The sequence below is a fragment of the Poecilia formosa genome, unplaced genomic scaffold, assembly GCF_000485575.1.
Source record: "Poecilia formosa unplaced genomic scaffold, Poecilia_formosa-5.1.2 Scaffold9, whole genome shotgun sequence".
NCBI classification, from domain to species: domain Eukaryota; kingdom Metazoa; phylum Chordata; class Actinopteri; order Cyprinodontiformes; family Poeciliidae; genus Poecilia; species Poecilia formosa.
The window spans coordinates 2,810,112-2,837,910 of record NW_006799948.1 but is presented as its reverse complement, the minus strand read 5'-3'; the positions used below and the strand labels follow the sequence as shown (position 1 = coordinate 2,837,910).

At 41.3% G+C, this 27,799-nt stretch overlaps 1 protein-coding gene across 2 annotated transcripts in view; it reads right to left on the bottom strand.

Moving 5' to 3' along the window:
• Positions 1 to 22,844, bottom strand: part of LOC103156512 (leucine-rich repeat neuronal protein 3-like) — a 33,274-nt gene extending 10,430 nt beyond the window's left edge. Inside the window, exon 1 of one of the 2 annotated variants that reach the window (XM_007578596.2) lies at positions 22,384 to 22,844. The gene's annotated coding sequence lies outside the window, so the exon portion shown is untranslated. Of the gene's footprint in view, positions 1 to 3,075; positions 3,208 to 22,383 lie in introns of those variants that run through there. The other variant, XM_016664102.1, reaches the window with a different exon arrangement.
• Positions 22,845 to 27,799: the final 4,955 nt, after the last annotated feature.

Here is a 27,799-nt window from a genome sequence, read left to right as displayed (position 1 = left end):
AGGAAACCTTAACTGTGTGAATTGCTGCTGGGTCTGCTGAACACTAGTAGATTCAACCACTGGCATTTGACACTGCCTCCTACTCATAGTTGCCTTTAAATCCAACATAGACAGAATAGATTTGCATTGGACAAGTGTTAAAATCTATCAGGCAGTGCCTTGCTAATGTATTCATACACAATGACCTTTTGTTATACGGTTGCAGTACAAAAAACAACTCCAAAGTACTTAATTGGGTTTTTATGTGAGCAACGCAAAGAAACACGAGTGGAAAGACAGTGATGAACAAAAAAAAAACTGTAAAAAGCTTGGCCCTCGTCAGTCTAAATAAAATCTAGTGCAACCTAGAGATGAAGAATAAATTAATATCAATAGATTTGTCTGACAGAATATCCAGCAATTTCACTGAACTCCAATCCAGAACTGCACAGCATTCTGGGGGATGTAGGCAGTGGGAAAATTTTAGCCACTCAACTTCTCACGGGCAGCTAAGCAAGGCTGGTGGCATCAACTGACTCACTCGCTCTTTGGTTACCTAGCAACAACCTGTTGAGGAACTTGCACAGCAGCAGTTTCAGGTTTTGACATCATGCCTGATGAATGCTTAAAAATAAAAATAAAAAAACAGCAGCGTGGAAGGAATACTGTGGATAAAACAACTAGTCAGTAATTGTCAATATCAACTAATATGAAATGCTATACGTTTTCAGCTGTATTGTCCAACTACAAAATGTAATAAAGTTAAATATGGTAAAGTTCAAGGGGAATGAATTCTGTCGCAAGGCACAACGACTACGCCTACACACTATTCAACAAAATTCTAAATATTCACGAGCCAAACGCTCCAACATGCAGCTATCTGCTAGAACTACAAAGCCAGTGTAATACTGAGCAGGGTCCCTCACGCCGCGCAAACAGCTCTTGCCCATCCGGGCGTAAGGGAGGCGCCTCCGGTGGTGTCTCGCCGTGTCCGGAACAGGGAAATTGAGCTGAGCGCTGCGTGCTGGGACCACGTTCTGTGACCGCTCAATCACATTGGGGTCTGGGGAGTCTTGAAGCCAGGGCGCTGCCTTGGGCTGCCTCGTCGTGCCGTTGCTGTAGCGATCGTCGAAGCTTTCAGGGAATGTCGCTGCCTCGCGGGGGGACGGGCACCGAGAAGTTTTTCTAGGTTTGTATCTTTTTAGTGGCTGGTATGTGTCAAAGAGACAGGGTTTCCCAGCAGAACAGTGCACTGTAACAAGATGATCAATGCTATTCACTTGAGCTGTCAGGCTATAATGCTTTGGCTGATTGCTGAATTCACCTGGTAGATGCAGGACTGATGGCCTGCAGGAGCTTTCTTTTTCGGTTCTTGTTTGTCTTGTGCACCATTTGAAGAACAAATATTAAAATAAAGAAGAATTATGTTTAACATGTACCTTTTTCCGATGTATAACCAAATGAAATAACTGACAAAAGTGAAACCGATTGTGAATTCTGCCCGTTGCCGCTCAGAACCATTGTTGGGTTTGTAAATGGATCACAAATTCTTCACGGGCAGGATGATTTATATATTTTTATCGTAATCAATACTCTCCAAATCAGCAAAGCATGAAACCTTTCTCTGCAGCAGCTGTGCTGTGATATATTTTTTGCCAGGAGCAAGAAATAAGTGAAGCAAAATGCACTTGTCAGATCAATTCTCCAGCTAATTTCCCTCAAAGGGTTTAAGTCTTTGTAATGACAGGGTCATTGCATCAGCGTTACAAGTAGGCATGAGCTGGTTCCGTAATACGCCACAGGTTTAGAACCACTAAAATTTAGTGTCTCACCATTTTTATGGTTTAAAGGATGTTGAAGGCATCAAGTTGAATGGAGCACAAAGCAAAGTCATAAGTTGTCAGTGAGCTTTGTACCATGGCTGAATGAAGGCTTTAGGAAAGCAGCTATGATGGGAGAAGTCGGGGGAAGATTCCCAAGTAAATTTACTAATGCAAAGCACATGATGATGTGGATGGCAGTGTGAATTATATTTCTATTTTTATGTCTTTTATGTCTGTATAAATTGCAAAATGAAATAAAAAATGTGACCAAAAATAATATTTACCCACTTGGATTAGGACATGCTTCTGATAAAAACACCATTTTTAAGGTAGCACCTATTGAAAGCAACCTTTAGCAATAAGCTAAGACAGCTAGCATGACTTTGCAGATCCCCCTGAAACTCAGACTCATTGCACACAAAGCGATATCCTCTAATATCATTCTATTTCTGTTAATATTGATGTTTATGGCTCGAAGCAAATGTAAAATTAAAATACTGTATTTTCCTCAAGATGAGAATATGAATCTTCAATGCAGAAGTATTACACACCCAGCACAAGAAAAATAAAAAAAATAAATTACTGTTAAAGAAGTTTGTTGTTAAGAGTACTGGATCCAGGCATATTAATGGAAAGTTGAATGGAAGGAGAAACTGTGGTGGAAAATTGCAAAAGCAACTAAGATAACAGCAACTTTCTAAAGCTGATCCATTCAACAATTTGGGGTATTGTGACGCAGCGTGGACTGTGGCTGGAGTCGGAGCTTCCTGAGCCGCCACCACACAGACAAATCACAAAACAACTATCAAACTTCTTGTTTTCCAAGTTAAGTGTGTATATTGTACATAGGTGTACTTTTTAGTAAACCACATTTTGGGTTTCAATGTGCTGTAAGCCATAATCATGGAAATAAATTGAAATTAGTGAGAAACATTACTCTTTTTTTTTTTTTTTTCAAAGAAATGCAAACATTATTGCAGTAATGTAATAAAACCTTAAATTTAGCCCAACTCACTACTTGTAAACTGCAACATATTGAAATATGTAACTGTCCATAGGCCCATCGTTTCATCATTATATTTTTTAACGATTAAGTTAAAATAATGTGTCAGAGGTCAAACCTCTGGGCTCTTCCCTCATCAAGGCTGACGTGTTGTGGCCTGATGCTTGTTTTTCTATTTGTTTTCCAAAGTTATTCCTCTAATAACTTTCACAATATAATTTCTTAGCCTGCAGATAATTTGCTCCCATCTGGAGAAGGCGCCGCACTTACTTGGCCAGCGCTTCCTTTAAGAGGCTCACCCCTGCTGTCAAGGTGAAAGGCTTTTCCATTCACATCTTGGCAACGCTTCGCTCGCATCCCCACCAGGCCACCTCCATTATGCTAACACTGGGGCTGCAGCGGACAGTAATGGCACAAATACAGTTTGATTAGAGACCAGTGAGATATGACCACTTTAAATTAATGAGTGTGCTCGCTAAGGGGGGCAGGAAGCAGCGGTCCTGGTGACTCTGCAGTGCTAACTCAGGAAAGCCCGACTCGAGTCATCTGGGCGGCCAAACAGCCGGGCCGAACTGTTTGTTTTGTGCTCTTTATTGAAATGAGTTATAAATCCTCTCCCTCGCTTCACGGCACTTGGATGAGGTGTACTGAAGCGGCGACATGGAGGTGATTACTGTGTTGCAGGTTGGCTACTCATCAATGCGGCACATGGTCGCGAGTTGACCTGTCGCTCATGTGAAAATAAAATCTTTTATGGTACAACGCATCGGATCTTTGGGATACAACGGGCACAGATGAGGGGAACGGCACACCTGCCCTCGGGGGAGCTGATTATGAAGCCTGCACTGTTTAAGTGGCAACAAGGCAGTATCGCATCTGCCAAGGCATTACAATTGCTGTGGTAAAACTGGGTGGAAGACATAAAGGTCAGATGCAAGTGGAAACTGGGGCACAACAGAATTGCCTCCTCCTTTCAGGAGACCAACCGATGTACTGTGGGGATGCTTCACTGGGAATTTTGATCCACTGGTAATAAGCCTTGGAAGGTTTTCTTCAAGTCACCCCCCACCTCTTTTTCAGACTCTTGTTCTGCCTTTTTGCTCCCTCGTTCGGCTTTTCTTATGGTAATGCCTTCTTTTAGATCTCTGCTCTTTTCCCCCCTAAGCTTTCTCACATTTGTCTCTGCTATTTAAACCCTGATGGTTAAAAAAAAATTTCTCCCGACATTAGCATTATTAGCCATTAGCATCACGACCTGCACAGGCAATGAGCTATGGAGAATGCAGGCGTTGCATTCGTACTTGCGTATCCATGTTTCTGTCTTGTGATCTGCACACTCCTGTCGGCCTAATTCCCTCGACAATGCTTGTTACCACTGCAAGACTGAATCCGTTCTTTTGCGAGAATTTCAACCAATCCCCACGCTGGAGTTATTTTCCTGGTTTTGACAGATCCCAAGGCATTCTCAGGCCAGAAGGGATGTAAAGTCCCTCCAGTGAGTTTTGGGTCTTCGCTGGGATGTGCTAAGAAAACCAAAGTTTTGAAGGAGAAATTCTTGTCATCTGCACAAAATCTGCACTCTTCTTAGACTGAGTCCAGGTAGCCAACAAATTAAGCTAATTTCAGCTCCTTTTGTTCTGGATTCTGTTCTTTTTGTCATAATTGATACTTCATGAGCATAGTTGAGGGTTGGGTCACAGATTCAACTGGCAAATCAAAAGCTTCAGATGGCTAGACGATCCTCCATTCTGTCCACCTAACGTTCCACTCCATCTTAACAACGCTCATAAACAACAAGGCACCATTTGAACTCTCTCTGAATCAAGTTGTAGAACTTACCCTGATTAACAAAAATGTTTATATTTAAGTAAATGGCACTTTTCCAGTACATTTGCCAACAGAAATTTGAAATAGACGTTTCTCCTCTGAAACAAGCTGTAGAAAATAGCCAAGGGTTAGCTAGCTGGATCTCTTTGTTTCGTCCATTTTTTTCTATCATTTTTGTTTTGAAGTGGACACTTTAAGGTTTGAACAAATTATTGTTATTTTGTTTTACATTGGCTAAATGTCCACTGTGTTTCACAAAGGGAGGATGTCTTCCAAAACAATATAGAGCTACAGACTGGAGCTGTTCAGTTATGGGGGAAAAAGTCTACCTGCATTTTGCAAAATATAGAAATTGCAAGTATTTTAATATGAAGAACTTCTAATATGGTTCAAATGTACTGATGAAATAGAAAATCTAAAACTAATTTTTATTTAATTTCTTGATATTTGATTATACTGTTCATTTTTGAACCACATCAAATTTAAATTCTGTTTTTTTTTTTTTGTTTGTTTTTTTATTGCACAGTGAAAAGCATTTGAAAATTACTCCCACAGAGATGTAACAGACGTATTGCCAATCAGTAAAAGCATTTGGTGTGTATCGTTGCTGCCATTAATGGCACAAGCAATTAAATGGCTTTAGGGTGGGGGTCTGCAACCTTCATGCACAAAAAAGCCCCCAGTGAAGCTCAATAGATCTTATTCAGAGCCACAAATGCAGCATTAACTTTTGAAAAAAGACAACTTGGAATTTGTGATAAATATCTACAGTGTAGAAATTTTAATTTTTAAGAGCTCTCCCATTTTATTTCCCAGAACCTATAAATAAGAGGATGGACACATTTATTCTAAGGGATTTTGATATTTGTGGATTTATTTATTTTTTTTCAAATGACCAGAAAAAGAGATTAGCAAAAGTATTACAAGTACTTTTCATTTGCAGAAATTAAATGCAAATATGTGGAGGGGGGGATAAATAAATAAATAAAAAATAAAAAAACTGCTAAATCTTTATTTTTAGCCAAAGTTATTTTGAAGAGCCTAAAGAGACACTTGATGCAGACTCCTGGTTTAAGGAGTAAATGCTTTTTCACATAAGGCCATGTTTATTTGGATCAAAACCAGATTTTATTGTAATTATTCTGATCATCTTTCGCTGAATCTGAAACTGATAAATTTGGGACAAAAGGTAAAAACACCATAAATCTGTAAGGAGGCAAATAGCATCCTAAAGTACTGTATATCACTTAGTTATATAACATAACTGTGAATTTCTTTATGTTGGTTTTTGCAGATGTTTTTTTTTTATAGTTTCTGCTTAACACAGAGGCTGAGAGAGGAAGACCTTCAGCTTGATGTTACTAAGTGTATACGTTACAATCATACATTTTTTTATTTAATAAATTCTCCTTATGGCCTTAAGCTGGCCAGAATCTGTAGTGTTATCAGGCTCGTTATACATTCACAGTAAATCCGGTATCGGGTGGACGGCTTTACCGTCCCTCCCGCTGCCCTTCACCTCATTGATTTACTATTATACTTTCTCAAAGGTAAGCGAGAGTCCATTAAAGCGAGCCTTCCGTGTGTCTGTGCATAATGAAACTTGCAGCATGTGTCTAAGTTCCCGTGCATTCCATGAGCGAACTGATGGAAACCTTTACATCCGCGCTTGTGCGGCCATGAATCAGCGGCACGTCGGCTGTTAATGCAAAAATCGATGTTCTAAATTAACCACAGGAACCCCGTCTCAGATTTTTCAGCCCCTCTCCCTGGACAAGACGCGCCCTTGGGGGAGGGGGTGGCGGGCGGCTGAGCGAGGGAGAAGTGGCAACGTGCTGCACCGGTTCGATGCTAACAGGACATGGCAGATGTACAAATGTACAGACAAAAAGATGCCAACACTACATGCAAAAAAGGGAGGAAAAAATTCACTCATTCTCCTAGTGTATGCTCAGTGCTGCACACAGTAACCGAGCTCTGCACACACAAACACCCCACCCGTCCGCCCCCATCCCGTCTAATTCGCATAGTGCTGCATCCATTAAAATTAAGCCAAGGTATCCAGCTTAAGGCGGCTGCTGATAAGGTCAAAGGCATAGTGAGCATTGCAACACTCATTTCTCCCCCAACATAGTCGGACCTACTCTTGACAAAAATCTGCATAATGTTTCATGTATAGCTGCTAGCCAGGAGTTGAAAGAGGGGAGGCGTGAGGGGAGCCAGTGGCATATCCCTCAAAGTCAGAACCAAATTGAATCTGCAGGTGCGAATGTGGCATGTGTGCTTGCCTCTAAGATGCACAGCTATCTATATTTATATGAATAAAATATGGCTGGTCAAGGGGGCCACCAAGCCTGCAGGGAATAAGTTCCTGTGGCAGACAGAATCAATCATTATATGCCACTGAAATGCGTTTATCGCAGGCTTGGACCTCTTTATTATGATTTCATGGTGTCTGATATGGGCTTTCTCCTTCTGTTAATGTTCCTCGGCTAAAACAGACAGAAGGGCACCGCTTCCGAGTCCGACTCGGGATTTGCTGAGCCGCAAGAATTTATAGCCCGACTCCGACGCGTTTGCGCGGACGCATCCATCTCGACAGAAACGCGTGCGTCGGTCCCTGCGGCTTCATCGATACCCGACAGCTGATCCAGCACCTATTCATTAGCGCGGCGACGTGGCGGATGTGTCAAAAGCGAATGCAGAACAGATGGAGAAGCACAGCAGTGGACTTTTTAGATGTCCTCCTCCTTCTTATGCTTTATGTTTTGACGCTGCAGTACGGGCGTATGCCTCTATTATTCCCACGTTCTGATTATAAATCTGCAACTTAAAAAAAAACCCTGATTAGTCAGCAGATAAAGGCATTAATTTAGCTTTTTGTTTTTCCTCAATGCATTTAAATAGTCAAAGCTAAATTCCTAAACTGGGANCCAATGCAAGAATGACCCTTTTTTGTAATCCTGCACATTAGTTTTGAAACACCAGTGCAGAAAAAGTTCCCGTGCTGAATCTGCACTTTCCCAAATCGTTTATTTATGCGACTTAGCCATATAGGTGCACTAAAATCAATGTTAAATTTACTACTACTACGAATTACAAAAGAGTAAAGAAAGTCCTCGCCACTCGGGTGTCTTTCTTGGAGATTTTGAGCTCTGGGATTACTGCAAATTTTAGAATTCTAAATGCTTTGTCTGATAAAACCTGAACGAATTGATTCTTTACTGAGTTGAGGTTCATAAAACTTGGATGTCATTTGTCAAACCACAAGAGGCTTAAATGAGATTATGGCCAATAAAATGCCAAATAAAAACCAAACAGACATATTTTTTAAGAGTTTGGAATTTGGCAATTTTTTTTTTTTCTCAACTTTGTAAGAGTTGATAATGGTTGACTGCCTTGTTGTTTTAGGCAGGATGGAACAAACTCACAAGGGATCGTTTAGTTCTCAAAAAGAAATTGCCCTCTTTGTTAACACATTTTCTTTTTGAAGCCAGTGCGAAGATGCTTTGCATTTGCTTGTTTTTGCTAATGTAGTAAACTATGACCATGAAATGAGGAATGTGCCTTATTGTGATTTATGCCTACCATTACACCCCTATTACCTACCCACTACTCTGCTGCAGTGTTACGATTTTATGATTGTATTCTCTGATTATCAGTAAATGTTTTTTGGCATGAAACCTTTGCCAGTGGATGCTGTTAAAATTAAACACGTCTCATAAGTGTCTTAAAGATGATGAACATTATGGCGTTCTGTTAATTGAGCTTAAAAGTGCTCATCGAACAGGATATTGTTTCAGGAAGTAACTAGAGCTACAACTGCAGCGCGTCCTCTTGATGCACGTTGGGCCTTCATTGTTTCCTTTTAATCGGCCGCCTCTCGCACGCCACGGTTGAAGTGCAGCATGCAATTTATCATCTGTGAGTCTGAGCGGATGGTTTTGATGATGCTTGTGATATTTTGGGCCTAAAAGATCGGGCCGCCGCGTTACAAGGAGCGGTCAAAAAGAGACGGGATGAAATGGGAGGAATGAAGGAAGCTTTGAGAAACGATTTCATTTCATCAACAGTTCTGTTTCCACCTCAGTGGCCACAGGGGAACTGTGTGTGTGTGTGTGTGTGTGGGTGTGTGTTGTAAGGATCGGGTAAATATGATGGCAGCAGAAATGTCTCCCCTCTACCACGTCCGAGCCAACGCTTTATTCCTGGAGCTGTATTCCAGCATCGGCTGGATTCTGGTGTGGATGGGCAGAGGAGGACATGGAGCCAGTGAAATCCGAACGAGGGCTGAGGGGAGCGGTCAATGGGGGTGGTGGTATTATTTTTCAAGAGCGCCTGGCACTTCAATAAGCTTCTACACCCTGAGCATTCTGATAAACAGAGCTTAGCCTCTCTCCCTCTGCACTCGCTCCTCGGTGTAGGTTATGTGGTTGAGCTGCACCCTGAAAGCGCGGCACAGATGCTGTAATTCAGCCGACAGTGTTCGGGTCTCACCTGTGCTCGCTTTGGCTGTTCTTCTCGCTAATAACAATCGCCGGCAGCGTAATGTGGCGGGCTTAATTGTTATTGCTTTGGCAACAATCTGCGTTCACCACAGGTGGCTCTAGCAGGGTGCGCTATTGTTTGCTTAGCCAGGGGTGTTAATTGGGGCGGGGGGATCAATTGTTCCCGAGGTCCGCGGGTCACATTACACCATCAGATTCTGGCCTGGCTGGAGGGACGGACAAGCAGATGATGTGGCGGCCAGTAGCGGTTTTCAGACATGGCAGGAGATTAGGAAAGAGGAAGCATTTGGTTTGCCCTGGGTTGTCGTCTGCTTTGTGTAGAGTGCTGGAAATCCATGATTGGATTAGGACACCCAGAGGACAATGTGCCATATGAGGTGGTGGACGTTTTAATGTTGATCAGCTAGGATAAATTCAATTAATTACTCGACGTTGTAGTTAATAACGTTTTCCTATTTTAAAAATGGCTTTGAAGAATCCCTTTAAAAACACAGTATAATCCCGTTTCTCATTAGTAGTTGCAAGTAATCAAAATAATCAGTGATTTCTTACGGTAAAACAGCTGTTACTCATTTTTGTCTGTAAATTAAATGTTTCCTGATTCATGCAAACATATCCGTAACATACATATTTACCACTCAAATTGTGCTTTAAAGATTAGAATTTTTATTTTAAGATTACAGAAAAATGTAAAGCTACATATGCACGGCGTATGGCTAACTTGAGGTTTAATTGTAGTTTCTCTGGAGCAAAATGTTGGTTCGGAGAGAATCACTGCCTCTGACTTCCCATTAATGCCTCCTATATAAATGTTGAGATTTACATATATCATGCTAAGGTAATGTAAATAAAAAGTGATTACTTGTCACTTTGTTACTGTTGCACAGAAATTCCCCCATTGTGTTATGGTAAGGGATATTTCTATTCTATTCTATTCTATTCTGAGCCACTCCCAACCAACTAAAACCTGAAAGTTTTAAGCCACAGATCCCAGATTTTACAACCCCTATTTAGAATATCAATAAACTACAAGTTCACATACTCAAGTGCACTTTAATCAGTTCAAGTTGAAGTATCCAAATCGTCTCCAGGCGTCTGAGCGCATAATTTGGTGTTTGGCGACGACATTATGCAGAGCCAGGCAAGGAGGCAGTCTGTGTTCCAGAGGCCCTGCACTGTGACTGCTGAGACTGTGGACTTGTACAAACCTATTAGTGAAGGTCCAGTCACAGCCCACCCCGCTCCATGCAACGCTGCCTTATACAGCTAATTCCCACAATCCGCTGCTCGGTTGGCGGTAATTGAGGCAAAGTCAGCTGGGAGGGGGAGTGGAAAGATCTGGAGGACAAAAGGACTTGTAGAGGAGGAACTCGTCTTAGTTTAAGCAGCTGTACAATAACCCCCGGTGGCATTTTAGGGGGGGCTGTTGTTACGCAGAAAGAAAAAAAAGCAATACAAGTGATTCAAAAACGAGTTAAAGAAACGGATAAAACGAGGATCTCCTGGCGGAAGAGGAAAAATGTTGCGCTGTGTTTGGCAGTAAGTGGCTCTGCAGCTGTTTGACAGGGAGAAATGTGGTTAATATGGCCGGGGGAAAATCGAATCCTAAGATGGATGCTTGGGCGTTTGTACGTAGAAAACCTCCAGGTATAATCTTCTGAGGTCCACAGATACATAATCAGCACCTGGAAACGTAACGGAGCCCGTTGGAGACGGGGTCTCTGCTAACCTAATCTCCACCTGCACCAACACCTTAAAGCTGAACTGCAGCGTTTGTTTAGGGAGCCCTTTTATAGGTCAGGCTAAGGTGTTCACTCATGGAGCTAACGCGAGTTCCCAGGTGTCAGAGGGAGGAAAGTGGGGGGGCAATCACTCTAACCACGAACTCTAAAGCAACTCCATTACAGTAGGAGGCTGACAGGTCTAGCCCATGGGCTTTTTCACTTTGGCCAGAATTAACCCGTCCTGTGAACATTACAGGAAACAAGCTCCTTGCATCTGGTTTGTTCTGAGGAAACCTTAACTGTGTGAATTGCTGCTGGGTCTGCTGAACACTAGTAGATTCAACCACTGGCATTTGACACTGCCTCCTACTCATAGTTGCCTTTAAATCCAACATAGACAGAATAGATTTGCATTGGACAAGTGTTAAAATCTATCAGGCAGTGCCTTGCTAATGTATTCATACACAATGACCTTTTGTTATACGGTTGCAGTACAAAAAACAACTCCAAAGTACTTAATTGGGTTTTTATGTGAGCAACGCAAAGAAACACGAGTGGAAAGACAGTGATGAACAAAAAAAAAACTGTAAAAAGCTTGGCCCTCGTCAGTCTAAATAAAATCTAGTGCAACCTAGAGATGAAGAATAAATTAATATCAATAGATTTGTCTGACAGAATATCCAGCAATTTCACTGAACTCCAATCCAGAACTGCACAGCATTCTGGGGGATGTAGGCAGTGGGAAAATTTTAGCCACTCAACTTCTCACGGGCAGCTAAGCAAGGCTGGTGGCATCAACTGACTCACTCGCTCTTTGGTTACCTAGCAACAACCTGTTGAGGAACTTGCACAGCAGCAGTTTCAGGTTTTGACATCATGCCTGATGAATGCTTAAAAATAAAAATAAAAAAACAGCAGCGTGGAAGGAATACTGTGGATAAAACAACTAGTCAGTAATTGTCAATATCAACTAATATGAAATGCTATACGTTTTCAGCTGTATTGTCCAACTACAAAATGTAATAAAGTTAAATATGGTAAAGTTCAAGGGGAATGAATTCTGTCGCAAGGCACAACGACTACGCCTACACACTATTCAACAAAATTCTAAATATTCACGAGCCAAACGCTCCAACATGCAGCTATCTGCTAGAACTACAAAGCCAGTGTAATACTGAGCAGGGTCCCTCACGCCGCGCAAACAGCTCTTGCCCATCCGGGCGTAAGGGAGGCGCCTCCGGTGGTGTCTCGCCGTGTCCGGAACAGGGAAATTGAGCTGAGCGCTGCGTGCTGGGACCACGTTCTGTGACCGCTCAATCACATTGGGGTCTGGGGAGTCTTGAAGCCAGGGCGCTGCCTTGGGCTGCCTCGTCGTGCCGTTGCTGTAGCGATCGTCGAAGCTTTCAGGGAATGTCGCTGCCTCGCGGGGGGACGGGCACCGAGAAGTTTTTCTAGGTTTGTATCTTTTTAGTGGCTGGTATGTGTCAAAGAGACAGGGTTTCCCAGCAGAACAGTGCACTGTAACAAGATGATCAATGCTATTCACTTGAGCTGTCAGGCTATAATGCTTTGGCTGATTGCTGAATTCACCTGGTAGATGCAGGACTGATGGCCTGCAGGAGCTTTCTTTTTCGGTTCTTGTTTGTCTTGTGCACCATTTGAAGAACAAATATTAAAATAAAGAAGAATTATGTTTAACATGTACCTTTTTCCGATGTATAACCAAATGAAATAACTGACAAAAGTGAAACCGATTGTGAATTCTGCCCGTTGCCGCTCAGAACCATTGTTGGGTTTGTAAATGGATCACAAATTCTTCACGGGCAGGATGATTTATATATTTTTATCGTAATCAATACTCTCCAAATCAGCAAAGCATGAAACCTTTCTCTGCAGCAGCTGTGCTGTGATATATTTTTTGCCAGGAGCAAGAAATAAGTGAAGCAAAATGCACTTGTCAGATCAATTCTCCAGCTAATTTCCCTCAAAGGGTTTAAGTCTTTGTAATGACAGGGTCATTGCATCAGCGTTACAAGTAGGCATGAGCTGGTTCCGTAATACGCCACAGGTTTAGAACCACTAAAATTTAGTGTCTCACCATTTTTATGGTTTAAAGGATGTTGAAGGCATCAAGTTGAATGGAGCACAAAGCAAAGTCATAAGTTGTCAGTGAGCTTTGTACCATGGCTGAATGAAGGCTTTAGGAAAGCAGCTATGATGGGAGAAGTCGGGGGAAGATTCCCAAGTAAATTTACTAATGCAAAGCACATGATGATGTGGATGGCAGTGTGAATTATATTTCTATTTTTATGTCTTTTATGTCTGTATAAATTGCAAAATGAAATAAAAAATGTGACCAAAAATAATATTTACCCACTTGGATTAGGACATGCTTCTGATAAAAACACCATTTTTAAGGTAGCACCTATTGAAAGCAACCTTTAGCAATAAGCTAAGACAGCTAGCATGACTTTGCAGATCCCCCTGAAACTCAGACTCATTGCACACAAAGCGATATCCTCTAATATCATTCTATTTCTGTTAATATTGATGTTTATGGCTCGAAGCAAATGTAAAATTAAAATACTGTATTTTCCTCAAGATGAGAATATGAATCTTCAATGCAGAAGTATTACACACCCAGCACAAGAAAAATAAAAAAAATAAATTACTGTTAAAGAAGTTTGTTGTTAAGAGTACTGGATCCAGGCATATTAATGGAAAGTTGAATGGAAGGAGAAACTGTGGTGGAAAATTGCAAAAGCAACTAAGATAACAGCAACTTTCTAAAGCTGATCCATTCAACAATTTGGGGTATTGTGACGCAGCGTGGACTGTGGCTGGAGTCGGAGCTTCCTGAGCCGCCACCACACAGACAAATCACAAAACAACTATCAAACTTCTTGTTTTCCAAGTTAAGTGTGTATATTGTACATAGGTGTACTTTTTAGTAAACCACATTTTGGGTTTCAATGTGCTGTAAGCCATAATCATGGAAATAAATTGAAATTAGTGAGAAACATTACTCTTTTTTTTTTTTTTTTCAAAGAAATGCAAACATTATTGCAGTAATGTAATAAAACCTTAAATTTAGCCCAACTCACTACTTGTAAACTGCAACATATTGAAATATGTAACTGTCCATAGGCCCATCGTTTCATCATTATATTTTTTAACGATTAAGTTAAAATAATGTGTCAGAGGTCAAACCTCTGGGCTCTTCCCTCATCAAGGCTGACGTGTTGTGGCCTGATGCTTGTTTTTCTATTTGTTTTCCAAAGTTATTCCTCTAATAACTTTCACAATATAATTTCTTAGCCTGCAGATAATTTGCTCCCATCTGGAGAAGGCGCCGCACTTACTTGGCCAGCGCTTCCTTTAAGAGGCTCACCCCTGCTGTCAAGGTGAAAGGCTTTTCCATTCACATCTTGGCAACGCTTCGCTCGCATCCCCACCAGGCCACCTCCATTATGCTAACACTGGGGCTGCAGCGGACAGTAATGGCACAAATACAGTTTGATTAGAGACCAGTGAGATATGACCACTTTAAATTAATGAGTGTGCTCGCTAAGGGGGGCAGGAAGCAGCGGTCCTGGTGACTCTGCAGTGCTAACTCAGGAAAGCCCGACTCGAGTCATCTGGGCGGCCAAACAGCCGGGCCGAACTGTTTGTTTTGTGCTCTTTATTGAAATGAGTTATAAATCCTCTCCCTCGCTTCACGGCACTTGGATGAGGTGTACTGAAGCGGCGACATGGAGGTGATTACTGTGTTGCAGGTTGGCTACTCATCAATGCGGCACATGGTCGCGAGTTGACCTGTCGCTCATGTGAAAATAAAATCTTTTATGGTACAACGCATCGGATCTTTGGGATACAACGGGCACAGATGAGGGGAACGGCACACCTGCCCTCGGGGGAGCTGATTATGAAGCCTGCACTGTTTAAGTGGCAACAAGGCAGTATCGCATCTGCCAAGGCATTACAATTGCTGTGGTAAAACTGGGTGGAAGACATAAAGGTCAGATGCAAGTGGAAACTGGGGCACAACAGAATTGCCTCCTCCTTTCAGGAGACCAACCGATGTACTGTGGGGATGCTTCACTGGGAATTTTGATCCACTGGTAATAAGCCTTGGAAGGTTTTCTTCAAGTCACCCCCCACCTCTTTTTCAGACTCTTGTTCTGCCTTTTTGCTCCCTCGTTCGGCTTTTCTTATGGTAATGCCTTCTTTTAGATCTCTGCTCTTTTCCCCCCTAAGCTTTCTCACATTTGTCTCTGCTATTTAAACCCTGATGGTTAAAAAAAAATTTCTCCCGACATTAGCATTATTAGCCATTAGCATCACGACCTGCACAGGCAATGAGCTATGGAGAATGCAGGCGTTGCATTCGTACTTGCGTATCCATGTTTCTGTCTTGTGATCTGCACACTCCTGTCGGCCTAATTCCCTCGACAATGCTTGTTACCACTGCAAGACTGAATCCGTTCTTTTGCGAGAATTTCAACCAATCCCCACGCTGGAGTTATTTTCCTGGTTTTGACAGATCCCAAGGCATTCTCAGGCCAGAAGGGATGTAAAGTCCCTCCAGTGAGTTTTGGGTCTTCGCTGGGATGTGCTAAGAAAACCAAAGTTTTGAAGGAGAAATTCTTGTCATCTGCACAAAATCTGCACTCTTCTTAGACTGAGTCCAGGTAGCCAACAAATTAAGCTAATTTCAGCTCCTTTTGTTCTGGATTCTGTTCTTTTTGTCATAATTGATACTTCATGAGCATAGTTGAGGGTTGGGTCACAGATTCAACTGGCAAATCAAAAGCTTCAGATGGCTAGACGATCCTCCATTCTGTCCACCTAACGTTCCACTCCATCTTAACAACGCTCATAAACAACAAGGCACCATTTGAACTCTCTCTGAATCAAGTTGTAGAACTTACCCTGATTAACAAAAATGTTTATATTTAAGTAAATGGCACTTTTCCAGTACATTTGCCAACAGAAATTTGAAATAGACGTTTCTCCTCTGAAACAAGCTGTAGAAAATAGCCAAGGGTTAGCTAGCTGGATCTCTTTGTTTCGTCCATTTTTTTCTATCATTTTTGTTTTGAAGTGGACACTTTAAGGTTTGAACAAATTATTGTTATTTTGTTTTACATTGGCTAAATGTCCACTGTGTTTCACAAAGGGAGGATGTCTTCCAAAACAATATAGAGCTACAGACTGGAGCTGTTCAGTTATGGGGGAAAAAGTCTACCTGCATTTTGCAAAATATAGAAATTGCAAGTATTTTAATATGAAGAACTTCTAATATGGTTCAAATGTACTGATGAAATAGAAAATCTAAAACTAATTTTTATTTAATTTCTTGATATTTGATTATACTGTTCATTTTTGAACCACATCAAATTTAAATTCTGTTTTTTTTTTTTTGTTTGTTTTTTTATTGCACAGTGAAAAGCATTTGAAAATTACTCCCACAGAGATGTAACAGACGTATTGCCAATCAGTAAAAGCATTTGGTGTGTATCGTTGCTGCCATTAATGGCACAAGCAATTAAATGGCTTTAGGGTGGGGGTCTGCAACCTTCATGCACAAAAAAGCCCCCAGTGAAGCTCAATAGATCTTATTCAGAGCCACAAATGCAGCATTAACTTTTGAAAAAAGACAACTTGGAATTTGTGATAAATATCTACAGTGTAGAAATTTTAATTTTTAAGAGCTCTCCCATTTTATTTCCCAGAACCTATAAATAAGAGGATGGACACATTTATTCTAAGGGATTTTGATATTTGTGGATTTATTTATTTTTTTTCAAATGACCAGAAAAAGAGATTAGCAAAAGTATTACAAGTACTTTTCATTTGCAGAAATTAAATGCAAATATGTGGAGGGGGGGATAAATAAATAAATAAAAAATAAAAAAACTGCTAAATCTTTATTTTTAGCCAAAGTTATTTTGAAGAGCCTAAAGAGACACTTGATGCAGACTCCTGGTTTAAGGAGTAAATGCTTTTTCACATAAGGCCATGTTTATTTGGATCAAAACCAGATTTTATTGTAATTATTCTGATCATCTTTCGCTGAATCTGAAACTGATAAATTTGGGACAAAAGGTAAAAACACCATAAATCTGTAAGGAGGCAAATGCCATCCTAAAGTACTGTATATCACTTAGTTATATAACATAACTGTGAATTTCTTTATGTTGGTTTTTGCAGATGTTTTTTTTTTATAGTTTCTGCTTAACACAGAGGCTGAGAGAGGAAGACCTGCAGCTTGATGTTACTAAGTGTATACGTTACAATCATACATTTTTTTATTTAATAAATTCTCCTTATGGCCTTAAGCTGGCCAGAATCTGTAGTGTTATCAGGCTCGTTATACATTCACAGTAAATCCGGTATCGGGTGGACGGCTTTACCGTCCCTCCCGCTGCCCTTCACCTCATTGATTTACTATTATACTTTCTCAAAGGTAAGCGAGAGTCCATTAAAGCGAGCCTTCCGTGTGTCTGTGCATAATGAAACTTGCAGCATGTGTCTAAGTTCCCGTGCATTCCATGAGTGAGCTGATGGAAACCTTTACATCCGCGCTTGTGCGGCCATGAATCAGCGGCACGTCGGCTGTTAATGCAAAAATCGATGTTCTAAATTAACCACAGGAACCCCGTCTCAGATTTTTCAGCCCCTCTCCCTGGACAAGACGCGCCCTTGGGGACGGGGTGGCGGGCGGCTGAGCGAGGGAGAAGTGGCAACGTGCTGCACCGGTTCGATGCTAAATGGACATGGCAGATGTACGAATGTATAGACAAAAAGAAGCCAACACTACATGCAGAAAAGGGAGGAAAAAATTCACTCATTCTCCTAGTGTATGCTCAGTGCTGCACACAGTAACCGAGCTCTGCACACACAAACACCCCACCCGTCCGCCCCCATCCCGTCTAATTCGCATAGTGCTGCATCCATTAAAATTAAGCCAAGGTATCCAGCTTAAGGCGGCTGCTGATAAGGTCAAAGGCATAGTGAGCATTGCAACACTCATTTCTCCCCCAACATAGTCGGACCTACTCTTGACAAAAATCTGCATAATGTTTCATGTATAGCTGCTAGCCAGGAGTTGAGAGAGGGGAGGCGTGAGGGGAGCCAGTGGCATATCCCTCAAAGTCAGAACCAAATTGAATCTGCAGGTGCGAATGTGGCATGTGTGCTTGCCTCTAAGATGCACAGCTATCTATATTTATATGAATAAAATATGGCTGGTCAAGGGGGCCACCAAGCCTGCAGGGAATAAGTTCCTGCGGCAGACAGAATCAATCATTATATGCCACTGAAATGCGTTTATCGCAGGCTTGGACCTCTTTATTATGATTTCATGGTGTCTGATATGGGCTTTCTCCTTCTGTTAATGTTCCTCGGCTAAAACAGACAGAAGGGCACCGCTTCCGAGTCCGACTCGGGATTTGCTGAGCCGCAAGAATTTATAGCCCGACTCCGACGCGTTTGCGCGGACGCATCCATCTCGACAGAAACGCGTGCGTCGGTCCCTGCGGCTTCATCGATACCCGACAGCTGATCCAGCACCTATTCATTAGCGCGGCGACGTGGCGGATGTGTCAAAAGCGAATGCAGAACAGATGGAGAAGCACAGCAGTGGACTTTTTAGATGTCCTCCTCCTTCTTATGCTTTATGTTTTGACGCTGCAGTACGGGCGAATGCCTCTATTATGCCCACATTCTGATTATAAATCTGCAACTTAAAAAAAAAAAAACCCTGATTAGGCAGCAGATAAAGGCATTAATTTAGCTTTTTGTTTTTCCTCAATGCATTTAAATAGTCAAAGCTAAATTCCTAAACTGGAAAAAAGAAAAGCAAAGTAAATGTCAGTGGACACAAAGGAAGCATCACATCCTATTCTGACCTTTTGATACAGAATAAAAGCAGCAAAATGTCATGGATGTTGCCATCAAAGCGTGTTTTGATGTGCGGCTCTTTTGCATTCCAGCTCTCCTCCTGATGATTAATAATAATTTAGACCCGGTATCCCGTCCATCCGCTCCATCTGAACCCTGTTCCTCCACCTACAGTCCTGTGACTCTGCTGTTTGCTCTATTTTGCCGAGCTACTGCGTTTGCCTGTGAAAAGGATGCTATCAGAGCGATCACGCTCGGCTGAACATGCTGATCCCCCCGAAGACGTCTTCTGAATACGTTACGCAGTTCACTCAGAAGCTCTGGTAGATCCCCGGGCATCTCGTTACCGCCATTATGGAGGAGAGGGAGGACAGGAGGGGAAGAAGAGAGTCGTGTGAATCGGACAGCACCAGGCTGGGCGAGTTACCAGCAGTAAAGGTTGGAAGACGTTTTTTTTTTGTTTTTCAAAAAGGCTTTATAAAACCTTTCAGCATTCTCTTCAAATGATGTAAGAAGACAAGATGAGTGTTGGAGAGCCTGGCATTTCCCACCGGATCTACGGAGAATAACATATTTCAGCTTCTGTGCACTGCTGGTCAGCTGGCTGGAAGATGGCTATGAGCGTTGATCAAAGAATTACACTTTGTTCAAGCTGGAAATATTACCAGACCAGACAAACCGAAAATAGAAAAAAAAGTTTATTTTTTCTTAGTTTTGCTTTAGACCAAATTATCATACCCTAATAATCTCATACCAGCAATGCCAACTTAAAACAATCACCATTTTGATAGACTAAATGAAACACTTGCTAAATTTTGTATTAGTTTTCAAAAAAGCATGCTCGTTGCGTAAAACACCATCCAGTTGCTTTGTGCTCAAAAGTTGGATTTTTTTTTTTTTTTTTTAGTTACTAGTACGAAATGCAACAAGAGCGCCCCCTGGACTCACAATTTCAACTAGAACAGCTGGCAGCCAGTCACTACAGTCTCCCACAGGTCTGTATCTTATTAAAAATGGAGTGAGGTTGCAGATTAAAACTATATATTAGGACTTCTGATGAATTGCCACATTGCTTAATGGAGCACATAAAACTGAGCTAAAGATATGAGGCTTCTATTACTAGCAGCCGTTGCCACCAAAACAAAAGCAACTCATACTGTTGTTGCTTTATCTTGAGCTATATTAAAGGAAAAAAATGCTTATTACACCTAATAGGTACAAAAAGGAACAAAAAAAATGTATATACACCCAAACATATGCAGAAGTATACATATAGTAAAAACAAGTCAACAAATTCATGGTTTCTATAATATTATATTTACCTTGAGAAGGAGTAGAAAGAGGACAAACCAATTTACACCTGTTCCCTAGTTGCGTATATAAATTGCGTGGCTGTGTGTTGCTGCTTGTCCAGTTTGTATCAAAACCGATTCTCAGGTGTGACATTTCCAGATCAGAGCTCTGATCTGTCAGATGAATCACATGTATTATAACTGTCCTGCAGTTTTAGAGAGCAAACACAAGCATGGCTGATAAGTTGGCCAGCCTGCAGCCTGCTGCTGAACAGAAATAACCCTTATGGAGAACCAAACTGGCAGTTTTAAAACTTCATTAAAGCTGATGGATATTTCTCTTTTGCTTTCCACAACGGGGAATTGTAGTGTATTCGACAAAGGGGAGTGTTTAGCAGGAGCTACATTTGTCTTTCTCGCCGGTGAAAGAAAATATCTGGCGGCCTGCTGTCAGCCAGCTGACCAGCAGTGCGCAGCGGCGACAACTTTAAACCGCAGACATGTTAGGGGGGGGGGGGATGTGTGACTGTTTAAGCTCTCTTTAAGCCAGCTGAGTGGCAGTGCACAGCAATACTATAATTACCCCTTTTAGCCTCCAAACTCTGGTACTTCATTGGCATCTCCGAACAATTTTTTTTGCAGTTTTCAAACTGACTTTCAAAAATATCAGCATACGTATACAAATACACACTGAAGCTGCATCAGGGAAATAAAAGGATGAAAGAAGGAAAAAAAAAAACACGGATTCAACTGACTTGCACTACAGAAGGTTAAAGTCCTCAAACTCCACTTCCAACCAACTGTGGCGTTCAGCTGCCCACACACACACACACACATACACACACACACTCGTAGGGAACCTGCTGCCCTCTTGCCTATAGAAAGAGAAAAAAAATGAATATGGAACACCCACACTGTGCTGCCTGTCATGCTCGTAGAACCCCCTCCCTCCCCCCCCAGACAAGGCACTGCAGGCAAAACACCTTTTCTCCCACCGCGGCTCTGTTCCCTTCACACACAGATCAATAGGCAATTCGCAAGCCCACTCACTTAAAGAGTATGACTTGTTGTGAACATGTAATATTGATTTGTTTTGAGCAAATGTGGCAAAATTAATGAAGTTAAACCCATCACTGTTTATCACTGTAGAAGAAAGAAAGGGGGGGTGAGGTGGGGTGGAGGGAGGTGATGCAACAATGTAAATGGATGTTGAGGTTTTTTATCTCATGTTTTTGAGAGTTCACCTTGTAAATATTTGCTTCAGAGGTTAACTTAAAAAACCAAAAACCAAAAAAACAAAACGGTTACAGGTTTCCTGACGAACGTGGGTGCAATCCGTGGCCTCGTGCGCAAGTCCAGGTTATCCCAGCAAAGCGTAGTTTTCATGTAAAAGCGGCTGCCTCGGGTGAGTCATTTGTATCATGCAGGCCAAAATCGATTGAATTCACAACTGAGGAGAAGCAAAAACCCAAATGGAAGAGGGGTGGAGGGAGGGGATGTCATACTCATTGCCCTCTATTCTAAATCAGTATCCCTGAAAGATTCAATAGGATTTCAGTGTGATGGTGTATGTGGGGTGAAGGTGTTGGTGGTGGGAGGGGGGAGGGGGGTGGAATTAGTGGGTGCCATCCCGCTCTCTGTTTACCAACCAGATCCCTGGATGCGTGGACGTAGGAGGGATGATGAGCAGGTGATCAGGTTCGTTGGTGACGGTGAGTGCTTCTCAGCTGCCGTGTTAATTACGTAAAAAGCCAGAGAATCCAACATGCCAGAGAGCGGCGAAGGCAATCTGTCCAGCACGGAGGTGCTGGGAATGCCAAATCTACTTAAGTAGTGTTTTTTTATCATTATTATTATTATTTTTTTTTTAGTTTGTATTTAACAGAAAACAAAAATAAATAAAGAAAGAAAATAAAAGGAGCGAGTGAATTGTGTGTGCTGTGGTGACGGTGGTGGGGTGTTAGGCACCGCTCTATTGATTTTTTTTTTTCCTAAGATGCGTCTGGTAGGCGACACAAGTCTTTAGTTGGTTTGACTTGTTTGCCTCGGCGCAGTCCGAATCTGCATCATGCACAGTTGCGCAAAACAGCGCGTCTACAGCGATGGGTTCGAGGGCCAGTCATCCGCCTAATTACTGTGCACCGCTTTCCCCGCAAGCGCCCACCACCACCACCTCCTCCACCCTTCTTCATCATTACATGTCCGGATTTTAAATAATAATTTAAAAAATCGTTCTCCTGTGAGCTGAAGCGTTCTGCATCAACTTGGCAAAATGCGCCAAAAGGAAATGACAGAGGGGGAAAGAAAAAAAAAAAAACTTACCCGGTTCAACCATCGTCGCATTCAAAGCGCCGCCCGTCTATATTCCCATCTCAACCGAGTGAGGAGGAGAGGAAAAAAAAAAGAAAACAACAAAACGAGGAGCAGGCAACAATGTGTGGCCGTTTTCACGCCGCTGAAGAGAAATCAGTTCTCTGCTTTCATCCGACAGAGGGGGGCAGGTGGCGAGGGGGACGCACGCAAATAACACGGGCTTCTTTCTATGAGGCAAAAATGTTCCAAAAGCAGCAGCAGCAGGAGGAGGAAGAGGAGGGGGATGAAGGAGAAGTGCGGATACAGCTTCCTGTGTTCCCTGTGCCCTTCCCTTCTCGTCTTCAGAGCGGCCGATCAGCGGCGCATCTCTTCCCTCGATCAAGTGTCAGGCGGACCACATAGATGCGCCGCCGTCTCCTCGGCAGTCATTAATATGAGCACAGAACCTCCACCCGACTCTCTGGCGCAGGCGGCCAATGGCGTTAGCGGAGCGGGGCAAGCTCCGAGCAGCTTCCCCGCTCTGATTGGCCGAGCGGAGCCGCCAGTCATCTTCCCCCAGAAAGCCTGTTCTCTCGTCTGCCTTTCTCCCGTTTGGAGGTGAAAGCCCGCTGCAAAAAATGTCAGTCATCCGAGTCACTTCAGGAGCCTCTGAAAATGGGGTTTGATGATGAGCATTCAAATTAAACATGTTTTTTTAATGATTATTTATTTTTTTATTTATAATTAGCATTTTTCTCCTGCAGATATGCAGATTTTTTTATGTAGCTCAAGTATTAGATGATTTTATTATTTGCTAAATAATGAATGTTGCTATTGATCCAAAGTTATGCTAATGACCAGAAATGCTAGCTCTATTAGCGTAACTTTTGATCAATAGCAACATTTATTATTTTGCAAATAATAAATTCATGTAATAGTTTATGGGCTCCAACTGCAGGATTTTAAGTGACCTATTTAAGAAAATGTAAAAAAGAGCGGAAAATAAAAATTTCATATTTTCATGACTTGTTTCATAACCTGACATTTAGGTTATAAAACTTGGCAGGAGAGATGTTGGAAGCTGTACATTTGTTTCCAGTTACAAGCAGAGCATTTTCTGTGTTTAGTCAAACGTGAAAATTCAACATGCCGACATGTAATGACGAAAGTAATAATTGAAATGCATTACATTTTTGATGGTTCGTGTCGATGCGCAATTGTCTTACAGCCGTTTACTGAATGTGTTGCTACAGCGGTCGTTTATATGCCACATTTGAATGGGTTTCTAAAACCAAGTTATTTAGCATGTCTTTTTTTTTTTTTTAAGGTTTTGGTCTTTTTCTTATTACCTCATAAAAAAAACATAAATTTGTATCATTTAGGGTGGCACATTGTAACCATCTAGATGGCCGATGATTGAATTTTATAGAATATGCTCAGTTTCTGCAAGAAAATGTGGGCATTTGACCATAATTATTATTATTTTTGATTTGAAGAAGAGTTTAATCTTATTTTGTAACATTCTAAACCTAGATTAGCACCTCAGCCAATGAAAACAGAGTCTTAAAGTCTTCAAAAATACTTTACATTAAGTTTTATAATGGAAGTCTTGAGCATTTTTATGATTGCTACCACAATTTATCGGACGTTATTAACTTGCATGAAGAGTGAACTAATATATGAGGATAAACACATGGACAGACATTATTTGTTTACATGCCCAAAGTTGAGTTTTTGGGGGATAAAATGGTAACCATGGGATACTAAATGGAGTACATATTGGTGAATGGGGGCATCAGTAACCCAGAGCCGCCACCAACACAACTTCTAACAACATAACACTAGTTACTGGAACAATGACAATGAATAAACTGATAAATGTATAAATTGAAATAATTTAATAGTAATGTAATAAAATAGAGTTTGGGAATAAATTAGGATTCTTATCTCTAAAAAAAAATACAAAGTAATAATTTAATCTAAACCCAGATGAGGTACAATCCCCTGGCTTCCTGAAAGAGGCAATTTGATGTTCACATTTTTATCCTTAGAAGTTTCTGTTGAAATGAGTTTGAGTGTAAGCCCTTGAATTTAAATTTTATTCCAAGTGTCTGAGATAGCTTAGGTTCATTCTGACTGTATTAGAATGAATTAGACTGAATGGAACAAGCTGGATTGAAAAGTAATGAATTGAACTGCATATAATTGGATTAAAACATGACCTGTTGGCCTTTTTGTAGTGTCCTCGAATAACTTCTGGTGTGGATTGGCACTATATGAAAAACAAAACTGAACTGAATTGCATTATTGTGCATCAGTTTTCTTTTGATCCATTTTTATCCTCTTGATGTTTGCAGTTCTGGCAGTGCTTACAGCTGCAAACATGACATTCAATCTGACAGATTCGCTTCATGAAAACACAGAAGCTGCTGTAGCGGACAGCTTCTTAATTAATTATCCTGCTGTCTAGTGAAGGAGGAAAAAAATCAGCATACCGTGTATTGGGAAAGTATTTGCTTTGCTGATTTGATTTAATAAGGGGAAAAAAAGCTATTCAAACCAACCTGGGACAATTTTGGAAATATATTTTCCTCTTTGTTAAACTTTGAGAAAGAGATTAACCTTCTTTTTCAGTTCAGCTGCAGAAGTCACAAACCTGATTGCTGCCCAACTTCTTAAAATACAAGCGGACTACATGAAGTTAGCTTATGGATGTCAGAAATCAACACATTATGTCCCATGCTAATGAAATTCAAGAACCGATCTCAAGCTGGAAACGATTACAATGCTGTTTATTAACTACCAAAATTACTCCAAAAGCACATTTGATAACTCATACAGGAGGTAACTAAAAAACCCAAAGCAACATCTAGAGCTCTCCAGACTTTGCTTTCCCAAAAGTTAAGGTCACTTTTCGGGAAGAGAAGAAAAAAGTTCTTTTGAAGTTGTGCATCCCGTTATAAAATAAAAACACATTTCAGAAAGCTTTCACACATACAGTCGAACATTTTGGTGCTAATGTGATGCAGGCACCAAAACAGATTTCCTGTTTTAGGACCTGGTTGACGTTCTGCAATTGGTGCAAGCATAAATTTGGTTATTTAGCAGAATAACCTGAAGAAGAACATCCATCCCTCACTTTGATATTGAAGCCCAGGCCTGTTTGAGTTACACTTGAGCTTAACTCAAGTGTTGAACTTAAAGAATAGCAAGTTCAACTGTAATAGGCTAAAAAAAAAGAAAAAGAAAAAAAGAAAACGGATTTCAGATTGGCTTAGTCTGAAATTATACTGATATGCCATGGTGTGAACTTAAACAGGCTGGTTATGAACAAATAGCATCCAAAGTGGCTCAATTAAAACAGCTCCATCTGCAGTTAAAACAAGTGCTTGACAGCAGTTGTTCTCTCTCAGGGTGACACAACCTGGTGTTCGGTTTTGGTGGTCATAACTGTTTTACGCAAGGCCGGGTTGCTTTTTCCTCTTGCTTTCTACAAAGTGGTAAATAGATTTTAACACCGCAGGTGACGTCTTTCATTAGCATAAAACGATTCAAGGACTGAACCACATGCTTCTGTTGGCTTTAATTTGTGCCGTGCAAACACAAAATCTGTTGGAGAGGAGCTAATCTTTCTGCACTGATACCACATGTTGACAAATTACTTGACGGAAAAAAAAAAACAACAACAAAGAACAGAAGATGCAAACTGTGGCCATATGGTCGCCAAATCTCCCCAAGACTGATGAGACGCATACGAGAGATCTGGACTCCTTTCTACCACGCGATTTGTGAACTTTCCAGATCTCAAGCAGCCGGGGCTGATATCTTGTTTTGCTGCTTTCGCCTTGACAACAGCAGCGCTTTTGGAGCCGTTTGCCTGCTGTCTCTGGCAGGCCGCTTCGGCGAGACGACGCTGGAGACGGACATTTTTTGCAGTGCGGCAGAACGGGGAAGAGAGGTGTGCAGGCAGGGAAGAAAATGGATATCTGTACCTATTAGCTCCAGAGCTCGGGTCTCAGATCCCGGGAGGATCCCTCAACACAATGTTGTACAAACTGATGTTCCTAGAGGTCAGGTGGGGTTATCTGCACCGCCGAGGAGCAAGACATAAATCATCTGTCACCTGGAAGGGTTCTGATCCAGAATCTGTTGTAGCTGCTGATTTTTTTTTTTTTCTTTCCCCCAAACACTTTATCGATGTTAATAACATGAAACCTTAACACTGATTTTCACCTGTTTTCTTATCTACAGCATCCTGTTTTTTCTTCAGGGAGTTCTGGAAGGTTTTCTAGGCCAGTACTCACTCCTGGTTCATTTTTCAATTTGCTCTACAGACGATTTCAATTTCATGTAAATTGTACCATCTCGTTTACTCGTGATTTTTATGAACAAGTATAGCATAAAACGATTCAGAAACGCCTCTAATGGAATGAATCTCTAATAGATGAATCTCTGCCTCAGGTCATGCACAACCAAACAGGTGATTAACCATATTTAGAAAATGGGTTAATATTTAGCACGTCTTCTCTCTGCATTGTAAATGCTGCATTTATCATGATAACTGAAACGTGATACTTCCAAGTTGCTGTAAGATTCAAATATCCATCTTTAATAATAATATTTGGGGGGGGGGGAAGAGTAATTTTAAAGCTAACAATCCATAGAGTATAAAAGTAGTCGCACCCATTAAAAACTCTACATTTTGTCTTTTAGCTGATGGACAAACGCATCTTTGGGATGTCATTACTGAGGTGTATGCAACTGAATACTTTTTTCAAAATTGCCCAGAGCACCACTGTTTTGCACATACCAATTTCAATGTAGGTCAGAAAAGTTTTAGTCTCATCGGATCAGAACAACATCACATCTTCTAAAATTAAGCAACTTTTCTTTTTCCCATGCAAGTCAGATTTTCCATGAAATAATTATTAGTTTATGTTCCTGTACTGTAGCCTGGAAACCCTCAATTTATTTATGTAGCAAATCAATTTCCAATAATCTCAACAGATTCTAAACTGGTTTTAGATCTGGACTTTGACTAAGCCATCTTAACAAGTTTCAATCTAAAAGCATTCCTTAGCTTTTAGACCAGTTGGTCACCTGACCAGATGACCAACTGGTCAGAAATGAACTGTACTGCTGGTCATACTGAACCACCTGAGTTCCAGATTTCTGCTGCTCCTCCAGAGCTACAGTGGGCCTATTGGCTGGTGCTTTGATTGAATAATCATGTCCTGTTAGCTTTGCACTGAGGTCAAACCTTTTCATTTTCATACAATAGATTAACCAGTGCTCTACTAACTGTGCAAAGCAATTTATTTTGTAAAATGTAACATATGAGAAAAGGATCAACGTGTCGGAGTACGAGAGTGGAATAAATCCGACCTGCTGCTTGTATGAGGTTCAGTGTTGAGCCAAACAAGCTGCTGCTTTTGTTTAGCTTTGG